The following is an 18,822-nucleotide window of genomic DNA, read 5'->3' as shown; positions in this document are numbered from 1 at the left end:
ATATATGTCTTTATTTTCCTAGTCCAGCTGGCTTCATGCTAGATGGACCATACTGTCATATGCTACTATGAAGGCAGCATAATGACTAGACTACAATACATGATGTACGGTAGCCAGTAAATTGCAATATAGACTTACTGCAATTAGAAAACTACAGTACCATGAAACAGTAGTATTTTCTGACATACCTTGGGTACCCTTGTACGAGCTTTCTGCTGGTACCGTTCATATATTGAATGAATAGTTTTCTTCAATATTCTAATCGAGAATCAGTCATACTGACCCCACAGTATTAACATTATTTTGGGACAGTGATTTGATACTTCTCTACCCCTAGGGGTGAGAGTCCTTCTACTTGGAGTTACTCTATAGAGAAATCTCCATGTAGTTAATACTGAGGGGAGGCAACAGCATTTACTCACAGGGGTACACAAGTATGTATCTCCTACTATCACTTTATAGCTTACTATCCTAAGCTACTCTATTGTAAAGGACATTTGCATGTTGATTGTCAAGGAGATAATCCATTGTATACTCATTTGGTTTTCCTTTCTTTACAGGAGGAACACCAGATACCTTGTGCTGCAGTCCTCTGCAAGGCCAAAAGTCAGTATTTTTGCGGCCATAATACTTGCAGGTTTCATGCCCCCTGCAATATTATTTCCGTATCCCTACATTATTGGAACCCACAGGTTTGCAATATATGTCGGACATTAAATTCCGAAGGTTTTGAAAATCCCAAGTCTACAGAGACTAGGGATACAGCTCAATATAAATTTCGCAACTGGGTGAGAGGCTTTCAAAAGATCTCTCCGGGACCTTTCCTACCTAATGATGGGATGCGTAAGCAACTATTTCTGGAAGTAGGTGCTAACTACATCCCCTGACGGCCAGAAAACCTTTGGGATTAAGAGCAAGAAATGCCCCAACGTAGAAGAAGAGAATGTTGCGTCGGAATTTCCTCCTCCTGTGCCGGCTTTCGAGCCATCGATGTCGACATCTTCGTCTTCTACCCCTAATTTGGATAATGTGGTACAATTATGTATCCAACTGAAGAATCAAATAGAGAGCTCTCGTAGACAAAACGAAAAGCAGGAAGTAAAACGCAATATAGATCCTCGTAAAGTTTCTCTTGTCCCTTCCCAAGGGTCAGTCAAACGACCCATGAATCAAGACCTACCAACATGCTCCATAAGCAATCCCTGGAGGTTTGCGGAGCAGATGCCAATTTCAAATGGCAATCTCTGCATCTCAGAGAAAATAGGTGCTGTTCCTTTGGACAAAATTCAATTTTGGCCAAGCTTTGATGCTTTCCCTAATTGTTGGGTTTGACTGAAGTACGAACCAAAGTCAAGAAAAGGAACGGAACCAAAGGAGGTCTTTATTCTCGACCATGATAAGGCACAGACTATCCTTTCAGGTAGTCTAAGAAAGGCGGGTTATTCAGAGTCGAAGGTATTCTCACTGAATAACGGAAACCCTTCCTTTCTTGCTCCTACTTCACTCTCATTCCCCTTTATGGGGAAGGCATTTATTTCTGTTGCCAAAGCGGTAGAGGTGGGTAAGCCATGTCCCACACTCGATGAGTGCAAGCCTTTGTCACCAGCTTTTCCCGGACAGGAAAAGGATTGGAAGGAAGTCCATTTGACATTTTCAGTAGGAAAATTAGACAAGGACGTCGCAAGTCGACAATTCAAGGTATGTCTCCCTAAATTGTCTGAGTTGCTCTTGTGTAATGAACAGGAGTCAAAGGAGAGACTTGTGACATCCCTTTCTCTACAAAACTACATAGAGTTGTGTTCAACCTACAAGAGTACCCCATACATGCTCATGGTCATAGCCAAAATGCATATGGCTATCTTGGTGAAGGACCTTTACGCCTTTATGAAGGCCAGGAGAGCATGTAGAGAGTTTGTGTTCGCTGATGCAACAGTAAAACACGAAACAAGGAAGCTAATATCTTCCAACATCTTGGGTAAAGACCTCTTCCCACACGAGGTCACTAAGGAAGTAATTAAGAACGCCACCATGGAGAACATAGGTCTTCTCCAAAAATGGGGCATTCCTTCAAAGAGGAAATCTTCTGTGGTTGTGGGTCCCCAACCTAAAAAGAAGATTGGAAATGCTGGAAATATCCGGGCGACTCAACAACATCCCACTATTCCAGTGACCACGATGCTACAGGCAGCTGGTCAAAAGTCTAAGTCTACTGACTACTCGAAGCATAAAGACGCTTCGGCTAGGAGGAACTTTCCCTCAGGATCGCAGGACCTTCGATCATTCGGTCCAAAGCCTATTCAAGATGAGCCATTGATGGGAAACAGAAATGTCCCTACCATCATTTCCTTACCTTCTCCTACAGTTCAAAACCCTCCTGGAGGAGTATACTTGAGAGCTATAGAGCATACAGGTAGTAAGAAAACTTTAGCTCATCGAGTTCCAGGGAAGGCTACTCCGTGTTCACGAAAAGGACTCAAGATATCAATGAGCCTTTCTGAACTTACCGCCACTCAACAAGTTCATAAAAAACAGCAAGTTCTGAATGTTAATCCTTCTGAACATATGGACCTTGTTCCAATTAAGGGTGTTCGTAGTCTTGTCAGACCTGAAAGGTGTCCTTCCGAACCTTCCAGTCAACCACCCCCCTTCCTCCTACCTAGAATTCATGTTACAGAGAGTAACATTCATCCTAAGGAAGATACGTGTCGGACTCACAGTTCTAAGTATCTTCAAAGGATTGACGAACTTAGTCACGTCAAATTCAAGCCTAGAAATAGTTCAGGTATTAATATACCTGATCAAGAGGCTGGAGTGGACAACACCTGAAGTGTCCAGCCAATGTGCATTCAAAGAGATGACCCGGTTCTTGGGACATCACGGATGCAAGATAGGCTTCGAGAAGTCTCGACTTTCTCCAGCTCAGGGATTTCGATGTTTAAAAAACCATCGAAGCCCTCAGTCACATCAACTCTCCTCTCCTTTAGAAATATAAAAGGAGCTCGTGAGGTCTGTCAAGAGACTCAGGTATTCATTCAGAATACCAAAACGCTAACAGGGAAAAGCGCTAATCTTTCCCCAGTTCGCTATAGTGACAGACCTGGTGCTAAAGGCACACCAGAAAGATGCGTTAAGAGCTTGTAGAAAACACGCACCAAACGCTTGAAGAGATAAAAAAAGACTGAGATCGGTCCCTCTTTAATCACTTCTCTAACAGAAATTGGAGCACGAAAGTCCCAAGACTCTGGTGGTCCTTTCATGGGTTGGGAAGCCCCCTCCACACAGATCAGGCTCCCTACGACTGATCTGGGACACCGAAGCGATAATGAGACGTCACATTCGAACGTCTCATTCAGTCTTGGTGAAGTTACCCATTTCTCTCTTGAAGGGACGGCACCTACCTGCAGTTCATTTACAAATGATCCACGATGTGACGGTGGATACTCTATTTCGATACAAACCGATAGAGTTGGAATGGTCCATGGGTGCAGACATATTCCCTCCCAGATGGGAACAAGTCCCGGAACTGCAATTCGACCTCTTCATCACGAGCGTCTTCAAGAAACTACCTCGCTATCTAGCCCCATACAAGGATCCTCTAGTGGGACTGATAGACTAGATGAGGCTGGTCCTAGCTCTGACCCTAGGTATATTTCCGAAGATTCAGAAATTAACTGCCTTCGTTTTATCACAGAGAACCCAAACCCTTCATTTCATGATTATCTCGCTCTAGCGGTTAGAAAAAGGTTTGGGATCTCAAAAGGCAATATAGAATTCTTAGAAGAATACAAGGCCAAGTCAACTAGAAGACAATATGAGTCTTCCTGGAAAAAGTGGGTTGCATTTGTCAAAGCAAAAGGACCGAAAGAAATTTCAATGAACTTCTGTTTGTCCTTCTTTGTCCACCTTCATAGCCAAGGTCTGGCGGCCAATACGATAAATACGTGCAAGTCAGCCTTAACTAGGCCTCTCCTATATGCCTTTCAAGTGGATCTGGCAAATGAAATCTTTAATAAGATTTCGAAGGCATGCGCTAGGCTTAAGCCCGCGGTACCAGCAAAGCCCATCTCTTGGTCTTTGGACAAGGTCTTACATTATGCTTCATCTGTGAACAATGAAGATTGTTCTCTTAAGGATCTAACCCAAAAGGTTATTTTTCTGTTTGCTATCGCCTCCAGGGCTAGAATTAGTGAAATAGTGGCCCTATCCAGAGATGAGGGTCACATTCAGTTCACGGAAGTGGGAGAACTGAATCTATTTCCTGATCCATCCTTTCTCGCTAAAAACGAGCTACCCACTGGAGAATCTTCCCTCTGAAGGAAGATGTCTCTCTATGTCCTGTAGAGTGTCTAAAGGTCTATCTTCGTAGAACTTCAGACTTCAGGGGAGGACAGCTCTTTAAAGGAGAAACTTCTGGATCAAATTTATCCCTAAAACAACTAAGGGCGAAGCTCACCTACTTTATTCATAGAGCGGATCCGGACAGTACTTTCGCAGGTCATGATCCGAGAAGATTGCTTCATCACTGAACTTCTTTCAGTATATGGACTTTGAGCGCCTTCGTTCATACACTGGATGGAAATCATCCAGAGTGATTAACAAACACTATGCAAAACAAGTGCATGAACTGAAACACTTCGTAGTGGCAGCAGGTAGTGTATTAAAACCTGACCCCTAATTACTGTAGTAAACAGTTTTTGGTTTGGGACCTTACATGTCCTCGCACATGTAACGGATGAGAATCATCCAGAGTGTTCTACATACACTATGCTAGACAAATCCATGATCTGAAGCAATATGTGGTGAAGCCAGGTAGAATATTTAACCTGCCGTCTAATTCTACGATGAACAGCTAATTGACTGGGACTGGCTCTGTTCAAAATCCCAGGTGTGGAATTATACATATAGCACTAGTGCCGGTGTACGAAGTACACAGTGCAGATAGAAGTAACCAGTACAGGAATTATGAAGAGAAATTATTTTATAATTTTCTTCAGTCTGAGAATGGCACTCATCATTTCTTCCCTCAAGAAGGAAATATAGTCTTTGTACTTGTTACAGGTATAATCCCATTGTCGTATTACATTCGTTTTACTGAACATCTTCTAGTAATAAATGTCTATTAGAATGTAGTGCGTCCACCTTCGCCAGACAATTGTATGTATACATGCCAGAGTTCTTCAACTTACCAAAGTAAGTATCCCTCATATATTTGTATGCATGAAATAATAGATATAAGAGACACTGATGTTATTTTAGCAAATATACAACTATGAGACTATTTGTATATTCAGTGTGTACTTATGTTTGGTCATACTATGTATGTTAACCTCAAGATCCCTTTTCTACTGTCTAGAATGACTCTTCCCTGTAGGAGGCAGAAGCACTAACATTGGTTATGATTACTGATGGTGACGAATAACGGTAACGTCCCTTGTCTCATGTGGTCCCCATGACCATAGTAAAGGTTGCTATAAGGTTAGGGCACTGATTAAAAATCCACAGATACACTAATGCTCTGGTATGCTTCCATCACGACGACATGGCTTGAGCCCAAAAAACAGATTTTGAGCGAAGCGAAAAATCTATTTTTGGGTGAGATGGCCATGTCGTCCTGATGGACCCACCCATCTCTTCTAAAAGAAAAGATCTTCACAGTATCCCTCCCGTGGTACTATATCTGTAACACCCCGCTCAATGCTACAAGGAATGTCCGCTGTCGTGGGAATGGCGCTGTTGTATTCCCAATAGTATTACGAGGGCGGGGAGAGCCTTTGGACGGCTCCCTTTTGCCACATCCTCCTCGAAGCCAAAACGCTGTTTGGGGTGCAGATTGCTATGGAGGCGTGTCAAGAATGCGTCCGCTGATATTATACGATATCCTTTGGAGAAATTTTAAGGATATTTGCGCCAGGAGTTAGAATTCTGGATACCTAAAGGTAAATTTTTCTGGGAATATCACTGTAGTACATATATCCCTTAGGAAGCTACTTTAAGGAACTTCCATCAGGACGACATGGCCATCTCACCCAAAAATAGATTTTTCGCTTTGCTCAAAATCCGTTATCTAGAGAAGAAAAGAAAACGGCATATAATGATAAGTAGTCTGGGAAAGATTATGAGGTTAAAGACAATGGAAAGAATAAATTAAAACTTTCTGGTCAAGAGCAAAAGCTATAAAAAGTCCTTTCTTAAAGGATATCTAATTATTCTAAGCCTAATAACCTCTGTTATCCAAACGTTACTACAAAAATAATACATCATTAGTTTTCCCGTACTTCATTGGAGAGAAGTTCATTAAGGTATTATTTGAATTGAGAAAATAGATTATTGAAAATTCTAATGGTTACATTTTTCTAAGAGAACTTCCATAACGAGAGAGAGAGAGAGAGAGAGAGAGAGAGAGAGAGAGAGAGAGAGAGAGAGAGAGAGAGAGAGAGAGAGAGAGAGAGAGAGAGTGTGTGTGTTTAGAAACTTTGAATATAATTACATCTAGTCACCACTTCAGTAAGAATCACTATACTATAGTTTGATCAAATAAGGATAAAGACCTTGATTTTGTTTTACTTCTCTATTTCTGCAGTGTTTACCATAGTCAGTAGTATTGAGACATGCTTTGAAAGAGTTTCACATAAATCCTTAAGAAAAGAAAACTTTAGGAAATTTTCATGTTCCTAAATGACGTCAGTTGTAAGTATTAGAATGTATTACTATGTGTAAATGCAGTACTTGCTTTTGGATTCTCATTTACATGGTAATTTGCCAATTAAGAAACATAATGAAGATCTCATGATGGCTCAAAATAAATAAATATTGTGTCAGAAAGGTACTTTTGTCTCTATATAGTCCTTATCATATACAAACAATTTAAAGAGAACTGACATACACAAGTTAAGGAAGGAATTTATGATATGATTATTATTCCATGGAAATAGAACCTCGAAATCACAGAAACCAGAAACAGAGAAAGGGGAAGGGAAAGTCTTAAACCGAAACTGCTCTTTCACAATAGTTTGGTCTTGTTCAATTAATGATTAGTTGGAGGTTTTCGATTTGAAAATGATCCTTAGAAGACAGAAAAGCAAAAGCAGGTTTTATAGGAGTGTGTGACAGATTATGTAGCGACAATGGAGGAGGCGTAAATAATGATTGCAAGAACATGTAAGCAATAATTAGACACGAAAAGGCAAGTGGAAATATACAAATAGATAATAATAAACATAAGAGACAAGTTGAGAAAGTGTAACCGAAAGAAGGATAATGCAAATGAGAGAGAGTGTGTGTGTGTGTGTGTTTGTGTGTGTGTGTGTGTGGAGGCAGCATGAGGAAGGGCAGTGAATGGTGGAATGAAGGAGTGAAGGTAAAAGTGGAAGAGAAAAAGAGGGCTTTTGAAGAATGGCTGCAGAGTAATAATATAGAGAAGTATGAAAAATATAGAGAGCAAAAGGTGGAAGTAAAGCGCAAGGTACGTGAGGCAAAGAGGGCAGCTGACCTGAGGTGGGGTCAGGGACTGGGTCAGTCATATGAAGAGAATAAGAAGAAGTTTTGGAAAGAAGTGAAGAGAGTAAGGAAGGCCGGCGCAAGAATTGAAGAGACAGTGAAAGATGGAAATGGAAGGTTGTTAAAAGGAGAGGAGGCAAGGAAAAGGTGGGCGGAATATTTTGAAAGTTTGCTGAATGTTGAGGATGATAGGGAGGCAGATATAATTGCGGTTCCAGGTGTTGAGGTGCCAGTGATGGGAGATGAGAATGAGAGAGAGATTACAATAGAGGAAGTGAGGAGAGCACTAGATGAAACGAGAGTAGGAAAAGCATCGGGTATGGATGGTGTGAAAGCTGAGATGTTGAAGGAAGGGGGTGTGACTGTACTTGAATGGTTGGTGAGATTGTTTAATGTGTGTTTTGTGTTGTCAATGGTACCAGTAGATTGGGTCTGTGCATGTATTGTATCACTATATAAGGGTAAGGGAGATGTGCATGAGTGTTGTAATTCAAGAGGTATTAGTTTGTTGAGTGTAGTTGGAAAAGTGTATGGTAGAATACTGATTAATAGGATTAAGGATAAAACAGAGAATGCAATCTTGGAAGTACAGGGTGGTTTTAGAAGAGGTAGGGGTTGTATGAATCAGATTTTTACAGTTAGGCAGATATGCGAGAAATATTTAGCAAAAGGTAAGGAGGTGTATGTTGCGTTTATGGATCTGGAGAAAGCATATGATAGAGTTGATAGGGAAGCAATGTGGAATGTGATGAGGTTATATGGAGTTGGTGGAAGGTTGTTGCAAGCAGTGAAAAGTTTCTACACAGGTAGTAAAGCATGTGTTAGAATAGGAAATGAGGTGAGCGATTGGTTTCCGGTGAGAGTGGGGCTGAGACAGGGATGTGTGATGTCGCCGTGGTTGTTTAACTTGTATGTTGATGGAGTGGTGAGAGAGGTGAATGCTAGAGTGCTTGGACGAGGATTAAAACTGGTAGGCGAGAATGATCATGAATGGGAGGTAAATCAGTTGTTGTTTGCGGATGATACTGTACTGGTAGCAGACACAGAAGAGAAGCTTGACCGACTAGTGACAGAATTTGGAAGGGTGTGTGAGAGAAGGAAGTTGAGAGTTAATGTGGGTAAGAGTAAGGTTATGAGATGTACGAGAAGGGAAGGTGGTGCAAGGTTGAATGTCATGTTGAATGGAGAGTTACTTGAGGAGGTGGATCAGTTTAAGTACTTGGGGTCTGTTGTTGCAGCAAATGGTGGAGTGGAAGCAGATGTACGTCAGAGAGTGAATGAAGGTTGCAAAGTGTTGGGGGCAGTAAAGGGAGTAGTAAAAAATAGAGGATTGGGCATGAATGTAAAGAGAGTTCTATATGAGAAAGTGATTGTACCAACTGTGATGTATGGATCGGAGTTGTGGGGAATGAAAGTGATGGAGAGACAGAAATTGAATGTGTTTGAGATGAAGTGTCTGAGGAGTATGGCTGGTGTATCTCGAGTAGATAGGGTTAGGAACGAAGTGGTGAGGGTGAGAACGGGTGTAAGAAATGAGTTAGCGGCTAGAGTGGATATGAATGTGTTGAGGTGGTTTGGCCATGTTGAGAGTATGGAAAATGGCTGTCTGCTAAAGAAGGTGATGAATGCAAGAGTTGATGGGAGAAGTACAAGAGGAAGGCCAAGGTTTGGGTGGATGGATGGTGTGAAGAAAGCTCTGGGTGATAGGAGGATAGATGTGAGAGAGGCAAGAGAGCGTGCTAGAAATAGGAATGAATGGCGAGCGATTGTGACGCAGTTCCGGTAGGCCCTGCTGCTTCCTCCGGTGCCTTAGATGACTGCGGAGGTAGCAGCAGTAGGGGACTCAGCAGTATGAAGCTTCATCTGTGGTGGAAATGTGGGAGGTTGGGCTGTGGCACCCTAGCAGTAACAGCTGAACTCGGCTGAGTCCCTGGTTAGGCTGGAGGAACGTAGAGAGTAGAGGTCCCCTTTTTGTTTTGTTTCTTGTTGTTGTCGGCTACCCCCCAAAATTGGGGGAAGTGCCTTTGGTATATGTATGATGTATGTGTATATATATATATGTATGTATGTATGTATGTATGTATATATATATATATATATATATATATATATATATATATATATATATATATGTGTGTATGTATGTATGTATGTATGTATATATATATATATATATATATATATATATATATATATATATATATATATATATATATATATATATATATATATATATATATATATATATATTACCCAGTAAAACAGTCGATGTCAATGGCAGAATTTCTTTCATGATTTAATATTTCCAGTTCTATGTAAACATATTTATAATTTGTAACGAGGACGATAACTGAAAATGCCGACCAATTACTTAGAAGAGAAATGCCTAGAGGTTGAACACGAAGTACTAATGCAGGTCCGTCAGAAAACTTTTCTTCAAGTGCAATACTGTACATGATTAAAGACTTTATGGCAATATATATTAGGAGATTCCTGTATATTCATAAAGGTAGAATTCGATATGAAATGCCATTGTGGTTGATATTTACATCTATTAAAGTCATGAGTGTTAATGATAAAGAATCATCATAAGTAGCCACGTGTGGCAAACACATTAATCAGATTTTAAGTCTACGAACAGATTCTTATATATATATATATATATATATATATATATATATATATATATATATATATATATATGTATATATATATATTTATATATATATATATATATATATATATATATATATATATATATATATATATATATATATATATAAATATATATTGATATATATATACACATATACACACACACACACACACACACATATATATATATATATATATATATATATATATATATATATATATATATATATATATATATATATATATATATATATATATATACTGTATATATATACATATATATATAAATATATATATATATATATATATATATATATATATATATATATATATATATATATATTTATCTATATATATATATATATATATATATATATATACATACATACATATACCAAAGGCCCTTCCCCCAATTTTGGGGGGTAGCCGACATCAACAAGAAACAAAACAAAAAAGGGGACCTCTACTCTCTACGTTCCTCCAGCCTAACCAGGGACTCAGCCGAGTTCAGCTGGTACTGCTAGGGTGCCACAGCCCAACCTCCCCCATTTCCACCACAGATGAAGCTTCATACTGCTGAGTTCCCTACTGCTGCTACCTCCGCGGTCATCTAAGGCACCGGAGGAAGCAGCAGGGCCTACCGGAACTGCGTCACAATCGCTCGCCATTCATTCCTATTTCTAGCACGCTCTCTTGCCTCTCTCACATCTATCCTCCTATCACCCAGAGCTTTCTTCACACCATCCATCCACCCAAACCTTGGCCTTCCTCTTGTACTTCTCCCATCAACTCTTGCATTCATCACCTTCTTTAGCAGACAGCCATTTTCCATTCTCTCAACATGGCCAAACCACCTCAACACATTCATATCCACTCTAGCCGCTAACTCATTTCTTACACCCGTCCTCACCCTCACCACTTCGTTCCTAACCCTATCAACTCGAGATACACCAGCCATACTCCTCAGACACTTCATCTCAAACACATTCAATTTCTGTCTCTCCATCACTTTCATTCCCCACAACTCCGATCCATACATCACAGTTGGTACAATCACTTTCTCATATAGAACTCTCTTTACATTCATGCCCAACCCTCTATTTTTTACTACTCCCTTAACTGCCCCCAACACTTTGCAACCTTCATTCACTCTCTGACGTACATCTGCTTCCACTCCACCATTTGCTGCAACAACAGACCCCAAGTACTTAAACTGATCCACCTCCTCAAGTAACTCTCCATTCAACATGACCTTCAACCTTGCACCACCTTCCCTTCTCGTACATCTCATAACCTTACTCTTACCCACATTAACTCTCAACTTCCTTCTCTCACACACCCTTCCAAATTCTGTCACTAGTCGGTCAAGCTTCTCTTCTGTGTCTTCTACCAGTACAGTATCATCCGCAAACAACAACTGATTTACCTCCCATTCATGATCATTCTCGCCTACCAGTTTTAATCCTCGTCCAAGCACTCGAGCATTCACCTCTCTCACCACTCCATCAACATACAAGTTAAACAACCACGGTGACATCACACATCCCTGTCTCAGCCCCACTCTCACCGGAAACCAATCGCTCACTTCATTTCCTATTCTAACACATGCTTTACTACCTTTGTAGAAACTTTTCACTGCTTGCAACAACCTTCCACCAACTCCATATAACCTCATCACATTCCACATTGCTTCCCTATCAACTCTATCATATGCTTTCTCCAGATCCATGAACGCAACATACACCTCCTTACCTTTTGCTAAATATTTCTCGCATATCTGCCTAACTGTAAAAATCTGATTCATACAACCCCTACCTCTTCTAAAACCACCCTGTACTTCCAAGATTGCATTCTCTGTTTTATCCTTAATCCTATTAATCAGTACTCTACCATACACTTTTCCAACTACACTCAACAAACTAATACCTCTTGAATTACAACACTCATGCACATCTCCCTTACCCTTATATAGTGGTACAATACATGCACAGACCCAATCTACTGGTACCATTGACAACACAAAACACACATTAAACAATCTCACCAACCATTCAAGTACAGTCACACCCCCTTCCTTCAACATCTCAGCTTTCACACCATCCATACCAGATGCTTCTCCTACTCTCGTTTCATCTAGTGCTCTCCTCACTTCCTCTATTGTAATCTCTCTCTCATTCTCATCTCCCATCACTGGCACCTCAACACCTGGAACAGCAATTATATCTGCCTCCCTATCATCCTCAACATTCAGCAAACTTTCAAAATATTCCGCCCACCTTTTCCTTGCCTCCTCTCCTTTTAACAACCTTCCATTTCCATCTTTCACTGTCTATTCAATTCTTGCGCCGGCCTTCCTTACTCTCTTCACTTCTTTCCAAAACTTCTTCTTATTCTCTTCATATGACTGACCCAGTCCCTGACCCCACCTCAGGTCAGCTGCCCTCTTTGCCTCACGTACCTTGCGCTTTACTTCCACCTTTTTCTCTCTATATTTTTCATACTTCTCTATACTATTACTCTATACTATTATATATATACACATATACATATATATATATATATATATATATATATATATATATATATATATATATATATATATATATATATATATATATATATATATATATATATATATATATATATATATATATATATATATATATATATATATATATATATATATATATATTTTTTTTTGGGGGGGGGGGCACTGAGTAACACCCGAAGGCCTAAGGCCTTGTGCTGATAAAGTAGCTGCAATCAGGGAATTTCCAGAGCCAAAAAATGCTAAGGAAGTAGCCAGTTTTCTCGGGCTCGCTGGCTATTACCGTAAATTTATACAGAACTTCGGTCACATAGCACGACCGCTAGACTCGTTGAGGAAGCGGCCTGAGTTTCAGTGGGGAGAAAGAGAAAAAGCTGCATTTCAGACATTAAAGAATGCACTCACGATCGACGAATTGTTAGCTTATCCAAGGTTCGACCGGCCGTTTTTGATAACGACCAACGCGAGTCAGATCGCGATCGGCGGAGTCATTTCTCAGGTTGATGATGAAGGGAATAAGAGGCCTATTTTTTTCGCTTCACGAGCTTTAAGGGACCAGAGGTTAGATACAGTACCTTCGATAGAGAGGCATTGGCAATTCTATGGATGCTGGAGAGACACCGCTACTTTTTGCTTGGGCATAAAATCAAAATAAATACAGATCATCGGCCGTTGCGAGACTTGTTCAAAAAAGGGGAATTAAATACTCGGCAAGCTTGGTGGATTGAGCGGTTGTTAGAGTTTGATATTGTAAATTTCGAGCATATTGCAGGGAAGTCAAATAAAGTAGCAGACGCTCTCTCCAGGATCGCCATAGCGGCAGTAACAACTAGATCTCTAAAGCGGAAGGAAAAACAACAGGGGAGTTCAGGTTCAAATACACCTGTGGGAGAAGCGCATAGAAAACGGGAAGATCTTGACAACTCTAGTGCGAGAGAATGCTGGGAGTTCTGCGGGGGGAACTCGGAGAGAATGCCCCGTGAATGAGTGTGTGGTTGATTTGTGTGGCTGGAGTGGGGGTGAACTTGTTGCTGGACAAAAATCCGAAACTTGGATCGAGCAGGTCAAGGAGTGTGTGAGAGATGCGAGTAGCAAGCTCCCGGATTCCTTGCGCATGCGATTAGATGTGTTCTTCATCGAAGACGATATCCTATTTTATAAATATGAGAAGAGACCGAGAGATATCTGATCTCGCGTTGTTCTTCCTTCCTCTTTGATAGAGAAAGCCATCCATGTAATTCATGTAAGTCCTTACGCAGGACATGTAGGTATAGAGAGGTCCTTGAGAAGGGCCAGAGAGTCATTTTTTTGGTTAGGGATGAAGAAAGACATTGTTAGGTTTATTAATAAGTGTCATGTGTGTAACACTATGGGGAACCACAACCATGTGATCCCGAAGGCCAGAACATGGTCAATAGTGCCTGTTGAATTTAATAGAGTGCATATGGACGTCCTGGGTCCATTCCCCCCCGGTGACGGGCAGTTTAAGTATGTGTGTGTGTTTGTAGAGGCATTCACACGCTTCACACACACGTATGCAGTGGTGGACAAGACCGCAGTGTCGGTTGCGAAGGCGTTTTGCTCCTTCATAGTGAGGTACGGATTTCCACGTACATTGATAAGTGACAATGGTAGAGAGTTTGTAAATGAAGTGTGCAAGGGGGTAACCCAGATCATGAAAATAGATCATTTCCCTATCGCCTCTTATCGGCCATCAGCAAATGGGCTCTTTGAGTCCCATAACCGAGAGGTGACGAATATTTTAAAGTATCTTGTGGGGGACAACCCAAACCAGTGGGTGGAAATGTTGCCGTGGGCGGAGTTAGCCCTAAGTACGGCATATAATGGCTCTATTAGGGATACCCCGTTTTTTATGCTCTTTGCGCAAGACCCTGTGCTGCCGTATACAGTTGTCATGGACCCCCACACCTTGCCATTATACAACACAGAACAATATCGGGTGATGATGTGTAATTTGGCTCGGAGAGTGTTTCAGATAACCCAAAAGTACTTGCTGAGGGCCAATGAGAAGTATCAGACGAAATAAGATCAGCGTTTCCGAACGCGAACGTCTGATATACAGATAGGGGACAGAATCAATCTTTAAAGGTTGCAACCGAGGAAGCATAAACTGGAAGCCTCATATGTTAGACCGTATCGTGTAAAAGAAATTAAAGCCGATACGGCGGTCATCCAACACCTCCGGACCGGGACCAAAGGCGAGTATCACCTTTCGCATATGCGCCCGGTCCGAGGGATAACTTGGTGTGGTATTTGAATAAGCCGGTACCACCTTACCCCGGGCTACCTGGCTACTTGGGGGAGGAAAGTGAGGAAGAGACCCGAGCATGTGTCAGTGCCATACTTAGGGCACGAGAGAGTACGAGAGGACATGGGCCTTGAGATAATGTCTACCACGAGGTGATTGAGGTCATAAAAATCAGGTTTCTTTTATGTATGTTCATTCTAAGTGTATTGTGAAAAGATGTACTAAATTTTTAAATTTTTCTGTTCTAAGCATATCACGGGTATATTTATTTACTAGGTTGATCAATTTTCTGTTACAGTCACATTTATATCAAGATTCATCCAAATTTCATTATTTTATGTTGATACCAATTTTGCTATTACCAACGTTTTTATGTATGTTTTCCATTTTCTTGTGCCGTGTTAAAAAAAAAAAAAAATATATATATCGGTGTTTTGACAGATAACTGAACATCATTACAAATCATATATTGTTTTGTTTTTCAGGAGAAATAATATTGCTCGGTTGTTGATAAGTATTTTTCTTTTTTATTATTATTCGCTGTTTGAATTTGCTCTTTATTGCAGTGTTACGGATGTGTTAGAAATGGTTTTCTTATAATGGTAAATGTATCAAAGAGTGTTGGGATTGTAAGTTATTCCTTTTGGTTTCTCTTAATTTTTTATCATTTTCTTGTTTTGTGAATGTAATGATTGTCGGTTCGTATAAAAATCTTATTGTATTGAAGAAACTACTGGTAAAACGTGATTATTTTTATGATTTTATGCCCCAAAATTTCGATGATGTTGTAGTAAACCTGAATTTTGTGTTTCTGTATGACCTATTGTGGGCGTGACATTCATCTTTGTGTAACTTGCAATTGTAACACGCCAACCATCCCTCTGATTTTAATTTTTAATTTTAATTTCTGCATGCACCCGTAGAGGATGGTACTCAGCGGCAATGTAAAGAGAAACGAAAGTTTTTTGTTTCAGTGAAAAAAAAAACAGAAAAGTTTCATAAAAAAAGAAAGAGAAAAAAAAATTGTTTTGAGAAAAAAATCTGATAAGTGTAAATTTTACGGGACGTAAAATCTAGGAAGGGAGTGATGAACTGATCACAGTCAAGTTGGCCGTTACTGATCGGGATAAGTGAAGTGTCAACAGATTTTTCTTCTTTGTTAGAGGAAGAACGGTTACGCTGTGGCTTGGGTGGCACTACGAAAAAGATGGTTACAGTTTCGCTTGGGCTTGGTGTCACCTAAACCTCTCCCAATTGGTTGTTATGAGACTTTCGAGTCAAAACAACCAATCATTGATCAGGCAAAGTGAGGCCATGTATGGGCGCTTGGGTAAAAACCCAATAGGACAGACAGTCTGGTTTCGAAGGCCTTGCGAGTGTGTCACGTCAGGAATGGCAGGTGCCAAGATGTGTGCCCAACCGAGTACCATTTTCTGAGGGCTTTTTCTTAATAACGTAAGGTAATCATAATTAAGGGCGCCCTTGTAAACTTAGGAGAATATAGCATGTGTAAAATTATCAACTCGGCTATTAATTGTGCATGAAATCCCTCTCTATTCATGTTTCCCTTAAACTGATTGAACCCCAATACGACCCAGATTGGGTCATATATATATATATATATATATATATATATATATATATATATATATATATATATATATATATATATATATATATATATATATATATATATATATGCTTATAAGTCACTAAATAGCGCGTGACAATATATTCAGCCAAGGCCACAGGAAAAATAAAAGAAGGTATACCGAGCGCTTTCGTGTTATTTCAACACATTTTCGAGGTACCTCGAAAATGTGTTGAAATAACACGAAAGCGCTCAGTATACCTTCTTTTATTTTTCCTGTGGCCTTGGCTGAATATATATATATATATATATATATATATATATATATATATATATATATATATATATATATATATATATATATATATATATATTTATATATATATATATATATATAAATATATATATATATATATATATATATATATATATATATATATATATATATATATATAGATATATATATATATATATATATATATATATAGATATATATATATATATATATATATATATATATATATATACATATATATATATATATATATATATATATATATATATATATATATCTATATATATATATATATATATATATATATATATATATATATATATATATAGATATATATATATATATATATATATATATATATATATATATATATATATATATATATATATATACGTATATATATACACGTATATATATATATATATATATATATATATATATATATATATATATATATATATATATATATATATATATATATATATATATACATATATATGTGTGTGTGTGTGTGTGTGTGTGTGTGTGTATGTGTGCGTGCGTGTTTTGCCATTCATACTATGATCACTAATGTTTGTGCGAGTTTCATATTCGATTTCTAAACATTAAAGAGAGAAATCATGTTTTTAGAATAATACAGGGATTCTCCAATATAATTTTAATGTTATTACTCAATCAAATTATATTATGCTTCACTTTGCTAATAAAATAAACTGATAGAAATATGTTTCATATATAAAGTTTTTGCAAACATAAAGTGAAAGATCCACACTTATTTACCCTTAAATGAATACACACTAACAAGTTAACAAAATCGTAGTCTCTTTATGAAAGTATTTAAAGTTTCGAATCATCACATGGAACCCTTAAATTATATGAGCACCATTCACACGACTCTCCTCATAAGCATTCTGAGACTGCGTGAGGACCCGTACTCCCAAAGAGAACTGTCATTGTGTCGAATTACCGTTTAAAGGGCCATTGTTGTAATGTGTAACTATTAACAGTATGGTGATTCGATATAGTGTTTACATTTGCATAGATAAGGTACAAAAGGTTTCAGTCTCGTTCATTTTCAGGGTTGAGTTACTCTTTCGGACATGGCATCTTTCATCAAGGGGGCTTTAGTTAGCATCTATAGGGTGCGGATACACCGACCAATTGGATTTTGTTTTATGCTGCAAAGGGTCTATATCCTGGCTTTTTATAGCATGTGGATAGTTTCCTTTGTTGGCCGTTTAGAAAACAAGTTTTTTATCAGCTATTCTGAACGTTTCCTTTAACTGGAATATTCCATAAACTTTGGAAAAGGTCATTTAGTTGTATCAATAGAACTTAAAAGTTCCAACTTACAGCAAATGTTTTTTATGTCGAAAAGGGTGACATAAGTCCTTTTATAGTTAATATATGATGTATCTATTTCAATGCTGTTAATAATTTTTAAATATTCTATTTTATTTGTTCATTACCTCTTATATAGTTTATTTATTTCCTTATTTCCTTTCTTTACGGGGCTATTTTCCCCTGTTTGAGGCCTTGGGCTTATTTCACCTTGCTTTTTCAACTAGGGTTATAGCTTAGCTAGTAATAATAATAATAATAATAATAATAATAATAATAATAATAATAATATGTCAATTATGTGGTTGTTTCTTTTCATTTTCATCTTTCGATGCGAAAGTTCATGACACTAGGAACCTTTAGGTTTATGTTGATTAAAATTTTCAATAAATAGATGAAATGTTAAGGAAATATTCAATAGCCTCCAAATAAAGCCGAAGGTAATCAACCTTGAAAGACAAGGGTAAGAAAAATATCTGAGTAATTACAACACCCTATGGCATGGTGGATGTCGAGATGATATAGCCTATATATGCATGGATATATATATATATATATATATATATATATATATATATATATATATATATATATATATATATATATATATATATATATATATATGT

Source organism: Palaemon carinicauda, chromosome 6, assembly GCF_036898095.1.
Source record: "Palaemon carinicauda isolate YSFRI2023 chromosome 6, ASM3689809v2, whole genome shotgun sequence".
NCBI lineage: Eukaryota > Metazoa > Arthropoda > Malacostraca > Decapoda > Palaemonidae > Palaemon > Palaemon carinicauda.
The sequence above is the reverse complement of the archived record's forward strand: the minus strand, read 5'-3'. Positions refer to the sequence as shown.